Genomic DNA, 6,000 nt, shown 5'->3' with positions numbered 1-6,000 from the left:
TGTCATTTTGTTTAGGGATTTTTTGTTTCTGATAAAAAAATTCTAAATAAATACATTCCCGGCTTGTGTTTAAATACAGTTGAATTTAATAAATATACTAAAAGGTACAGGCCCCCTAAAGGGACATGGTGATGGAAAAAATATGAGATGGGACTGGGAGGAAGAAATATATTTCAATGCTTTTGCCAAAATGTTTGTGTTCCCCAGAGAAACTTTGCATTCACTCCCTAAATGTTTGCGTTCTCTCCCTAAATGTTTGCATTCCTCTGAGAAACTTTGTGTTCGCCCCCTAAATGTTTGCGTTCCTCCGAGAAACTTTGTGTTCGCCCCCTAAATGTTTGCGTTCCTCTGAGAAACTTTGTGTTCGCCCCCTAAATGTTTGCGTTCCTCCGAGAAACTTTGCGTTCGCTCCCTAAATGTTTGCGTTCCTCTGAGAAACTTTGTGTTCGCCCCCTAAATGTTTGCATTCCTCTGAGAAACTTTGCGTTCGCTCCCTAAATGTTTGCGTTCCTCTGAGAAACTTTGTGTTCGCCCCCTAAATGTTTGCATTCCTCTGAGAAACTTTGCGTTCGCTCCCTAAATGTTTGCGTTCCTCTGAGAAACTTTGTGTTCGCCCCCTAAATGTTTGCGTTCCTCCGAGAAACTTTGCGTTCGCTCCCTAAATGTTTGCATTCGTCCGAGAAACTTTGCGTTCGCTCCCTAAATGTTTGCGTTCGCTCCAAGAAACTTTGCGTTCGCTCCCTAAATGTTTGCGTTCACTCCAAGAAACTTTGCGTTCGCTCCCTAAATGTTTGCGTTCGCTCCAAGAAACTTTGCGTTCGCTCCCTAAATGTTTGCGTTCTCTCCCTAAATGTTTGCATTCCTCTGAGAAACTTTGCATTCACTCCCTAAATGTTTGCGTTCTCTCCCTAAATGTTTGCGTTCCTGAGAAACTTTGTATTCGCCCCCTAAATGTTTGCGTTCCTCCGAGAAACTTTGCGTTCGCTCCCTAAATGTTTGCGTTCTCTCCCTAAATGTTTGCGTTCCTCTGAGAAACTTTGCATTCACTCCCTAAATGTTTGCGTTCTCTCCCTAAATGTTTGCGTTCCTCCGAGAAACTTTGCGTTCGCTCCCTAAATGTTTGTGTTCCTCCGAGAAACTTTGCGTTCGCTCCCTAAATGTTTGCGTTTGTTCCAAGAAACTTTGCGTTCGCTCCCTAAATGTTTGCGTTCGCTCCAAGAAACTTTGCGTTCACTCCTTAAATGTTTGCGTTTGCTCCAAGAAACTTTGCGTTCACTCCTTAAATGTTTGTGTTTGCCTCAAGAAACTTTGCGTTCGCTCCCTAAATGTTTGCGTTCGCTCCCTAAATGTTTGCGTTCGCTCCAAGAAACTTTGCGTTCACTCCTTAAATGTTTGTGTTTGCCTCAAGAAACTTTGCGTTCGCTCCCTAAATGTTTGCATTCGCTCCTTAAATGTTTGCGTTCGCTCCAAGAAACTTTGCGTTCACTCCCTAAATGTTTGCGCTCACTCAGAGAAACTTTGCGTTCACTCCCTAAATGTTTGCGGTCACTCCCTAAATGTTTGCGTTCACTCAGAGAAACTTTGTGTTCACTCCCTAAATGTTTGCGTTCGCTCAGAGAAACTTTGCGTTCGCTCCCTAAATGTTTGCGTTCGCTCCGCGAAACTTTGCATTCGCCTCCTAAATGTTTGCGTTTGCTCCAAGAAACTTTGCGTTCACTCCCTAAATGTTTGCGTTCCTCCGAGAAACTTTGCGTTTACCTCCAAAATGTTTGCGTTCCTCCGAGAAACTTTGCGTTCGCTCCCTAAATGTTTGCATTCCTCTGAGAAACTTTGCGTTCGCTCCCTAAATGTTTGCGTTCCTCTGAGAAACTTTGCGTTCACTCCCTAAATGTTTGCGTTCGCTCAGAGAAACTTTGCGTTCACTCCCTAAATGTTTGCGTTCCTCCGAGAAACTTTGCGTTTACCTCCAAAATGTTTGCGTTCCTCCGAGAAACTTTGCGTTCGCTCCCTAAATGTTTGCATTCACTCAGAGAAACTTTGCGTTCGCTCCCTAAATGTTTGTGTTCCTCTGAGAAACTTTGCGTTTACCTCCAAAATGTTTGCGTTCCTCCGAGAAACTTTGCGTTTACCTCCAAAATGTTTGCGTTCCTCCGAGAAACTTTGCGTTCGCTCCCTAAATGTTTGCATTCCTCTGAGAAACTTTGCGTTCGCTCCCTAAATGTTTGCGTTCCTCCGAGAAACTTTGCGTTCGCTCCCTAAATGTTTGTGTTCCTCCGAGAAACTTTGCGTTTACCTCCAAAATGTTTGCGTTGCTCCGAGAAACTTTGCGTTTACCTCCAAAATGTTTGCGTTCCTCCGAGAAACTTTGCGTTCGCTCCCTAAATGTTTGCGTTCACTCCAAGAAACTTTGCGTTCGCTCCCTAAATGTTTGTGTTCTTCTGAGAAACTTTGCGTTCGCTCCCTAAATGTTTGCGTTCTCTCCCTAAATGTTTGCGTTCCTCTGAGAAACTTTGCATTCACTCCCTAAATGTTTACGTTCTCTCCCTAAATGTTTGCGTTCCTGAGAAACTTTGTATTCGCCCCCTAAATGTTTGCGTTCCTCCGAGAAACTTTGCGTTCGCTCCCTAAATGTTTGCGTTCTCTCCCTAAATGTTTGCGTTCCTCTGAGAAACTTTGCATTCACTCCCTAAATGTTTGCGTTCTCTCCCTAAATGTTTGCGTTCCTCCGAGAAACTTTGCGTTCGCTCCCTAAATGTTTGCGTTCCTCCGAGAAACTTTGCGTTCGCTCCCTAAATGTTTGCGTTTGTTCCAAGAAACTTTGCGTTCGCTCCCTAAATGTTTGCATTCGCTCCAAGAAACTTTGCGTTCACTCCTTAAATGTTTGCGTTTGCTCCAAGAAACTTTGCGTTCACTCCTTAAATGTTTGTGTTTGCCTCAAGAAACTTTGCGTTCGCTCCCTAAATGTTTGCGTTCGCTCCCTAAATGTTTGCGTTCGCTCCAAGAAACTTTGCGTTCACTCCTTAAATGTTTGTGTTTGCCTCAAGAAACTTTGCGTTCGCTCCCTAAATGTTTGCGTTCGCTCCTTAAATGTTTGCGTTCCTCTGAGAAACTTTGTGTTCGCTCCCTAAATGTTTGCGTTCACTCAGAGAAACTTTGTGTTCACTCCCTAAATGTTTGCGTTCGCTCAGAGAAACTTTGCGTTCGCTCCCTAAATGTTTGCGTTCGCTCCGCGAAACTTTGCATTCGCCTGCTAAATGTTTGCGTTTGCTCCAAGAAACTTTGCGTTCACTCCCTAAATGTTTGCGTTCCTCTGAGAAACTTTGCGTTCACTCCCTAAATGTTTGTGTTCCTCTGAGAAACTTTGTGTTCGCTCCCTAAATGTTTGTGTTCCTCTGAGAAACTTTGTGTTCGCCCCCTAAATGTTTGCGTTCCTCCGAGAAACTTTGCGTTCGCTCCCTAAATGTTTGTGTTCCTCTGAGAAACTTTGCGTTTGCTCCCTAAATGTTTGCGTTCCTCCGAGAAACTTTGCATTCGCTCCCTAAATGTTTGCATTCCTCTGAGAAACTTTGCGTTCGCTCCTTAAATGTTTGCATTCCCTCCAAGAAACTTTGCGTTCACTCCTTAAATGTTTGCATTCCCTCCAAGAAACTTTGCGTTCACTCCTTAAATGTTTGCATTCGCTCCAAGAAGCTTTGCGTTCGCTCCCTAAATGTTTGCGTTCCTCTGAGAAACTTTGCGTTTGAACCCTAAATGTGTGCGTTCCTCCGAGAAACTTTGTGTTCTCCTTAAATGTTTGCGTTCACTCCCTAAATGTTTGCATTCACTCAGAGAAACTTTGCGTTCACTCCCTAAATGTTTGCGTTCGCTCAGAGAAACTTTGCGTTCACTCCCTAAATGTTTGCGTTCCTCCGAGAAACTTTGCGTTCGCTCCCTAAATGTTTGTGTTCCTCTGAGAAACTTTGTGTTTGCTCCCTAAATGTTTGCGTTCCTCCGAGAAACTTTGCGTTCGCTCCCTAAATGTTTGCATTCCTCTGAGAAACTTTGTGTTTGCTCCCTAAATGTTTGTGTTCCTCTGAGAAACTTTGCGTTCGCTCCCTAAATGTTTGTGTTCCTCTGAGAAACTTTGCGTTCGCTCCCTAAATGTTTGTGTTCCTCTGAGAAACTTTGTGTTTGCTCCCTAAATGTTTGCGTTCCTCCGAGAAACTTTGCGTTCGCTCCCTAAATGTTTGCATTCCTCTGAGAAACTTTGTGTTTGCTCCCTAAATGTTTGCGTTCCTCCGAGAAACTTTGCGTTCGCTCCCTAAATGTTTGCATTCCTCTGAGAAACTTTGCGTTCGCTCCCTAAATGTTTGCGTTCCTCCGAGAAACTTTGCGTTCGCTCCCTAAATGTTTGTGTTCCTCCGAGAAACTTTGCGTTTACCTCCAAAATGTTTGCGTTGCTCCGAGAAACTTTGCGTTTACCTCCAAAATGTTTGCGTTCCTCCGAGAAACTTTGCGTTCGCTCCCTAAATGTTTGCGTTCACTCCAAGAAACTTTGCGTTCGCTCCCTAAATGTTTGTGTTCTTCTGAGAAACTTTGCGTTCGCTCCCTAAATGTTTGCGTTCTCTCCCTAAATGTTTGCGTTCCTCTGAGAAACTTTGCATTCACTCCCTAAATGTTTACGTTCTCTCCCTAAATGTTTGCGTTCCTGAGAAACTTTGTATTCGCCCCCTAAATGTTTGCGTTCCTCCGAGAAACTTTGCGTTCGCTCCCTAAATGTTTGCGTTCTCTCCCTAAATGTTTGCGTTCCTCTGAGAAACTTTGCATTCACTCCCTAAATGTTTGCGTTCTCTCCCTAAATGTTTGCGTTCCTCCGAGAAACTTTGCGTTCGCTCCCTAAATGTTTGCGTTCCTCCGAGAAACTTTGCGTTCGCTCCCTAAATGTTTGCGTTTGTTCCAAGAAACTTTGCGTTCGCTCCCTAAATGTTTGCATTCGCTCCAAGAAACTTTGCGTTCACTCCTTAAATGTTTGCGTTTGCTCCAAGAAACTTTGCGTTCACTCCTTAAATGTTTGTGTTTGCCTCAAGAAACTTTGCGTTCGCTCCCTAAATGTTTGCGTTCGCTCCCTAAATGTTTGCGTTCGCTCCAAGAAACTTTGCGTTCACTCCTTAAATGTTTGTGTTTGCCTCAAGAAACTTTGCGTTCGCTCCCTAAATGTTTGCGTTCGCTCCTTAAATGTTTGCGTTCCTCTGAGAAACTTTGTGTTCGCTCCCTAAATGTTTGCGCTCACTCAGAGAAACTTTGCGTTCGCTCCCTAAATGTTTGCGGTCACTCCCTAAATGTTTGCGTTCACTCAGAGAAACTTTGTGTTCACTCCCTAAATGTTTGCGTTCGCTCAGAGAAACTTTGCGTTCGCTCCCTAAATGTTTGCGTTCGCTCCGCGAAACTTTGCATTCGCCTGCTAAATGTTTGCGTTTGCTCCAAGAAACTTTGCGTTCACTCCCTAAATGTTTGCGTTCCTCTGAGAAACTTTGCGTTCACTCCCTAAATGTTTGTGTTCCTCTGAGAAACTTTGTGTTCGCTCCCTAAATGTTTGTGTTCCTCTGAGAAACTTTGTGTTCGCCCCCTAAATGTTTGCGTTCCTCCGAGAAACTTTGCGTTCGCTCCCTAAATGTTTGTGTTCCTCTGAGAAACTTTGCGTTTGCTCCCTAAATGTTTGCGTTCCTCCGAGAAACTTTGCATTCGCTCCCTAAATGTTTGCATTCCTCTGAGAAACTTTGCGTTCGCTCCTTAAATGTTTGCATTCCCTCCAAGAAACTTTGCGTTCACTCCTTAAATGTTTGCATTCCCTCCAAGAAACTTTGCGTTCACTCCTTAAATGTTTGCATTCGCTCCAAGAAGCTTTGCGTTCGCTCCCTAAATGTTTGCGTTCCTCTGAGAAACTTTGCGTTTGAACCCTAAATGTGTGCGTTCCTCCGAGAAACTTTGTGTTCTCCTTAAATGTTTGCGTTCACTCCCTAA

This window comes from Rutilus rutilus (genome assembly GCF_951802725.1).
Source record: "Rutilus rutilus genome assembly, chromosome: 25".
NCBI classification, from domain to species: Eukaryota; Metazoa; Chordata; class Actinopteri; order Cypriniformes; family Leuciscidae; genus Rutilus; species Rutilus rutilus.
Note: the sequence above shows the minus strand (reverse complement) of the source record.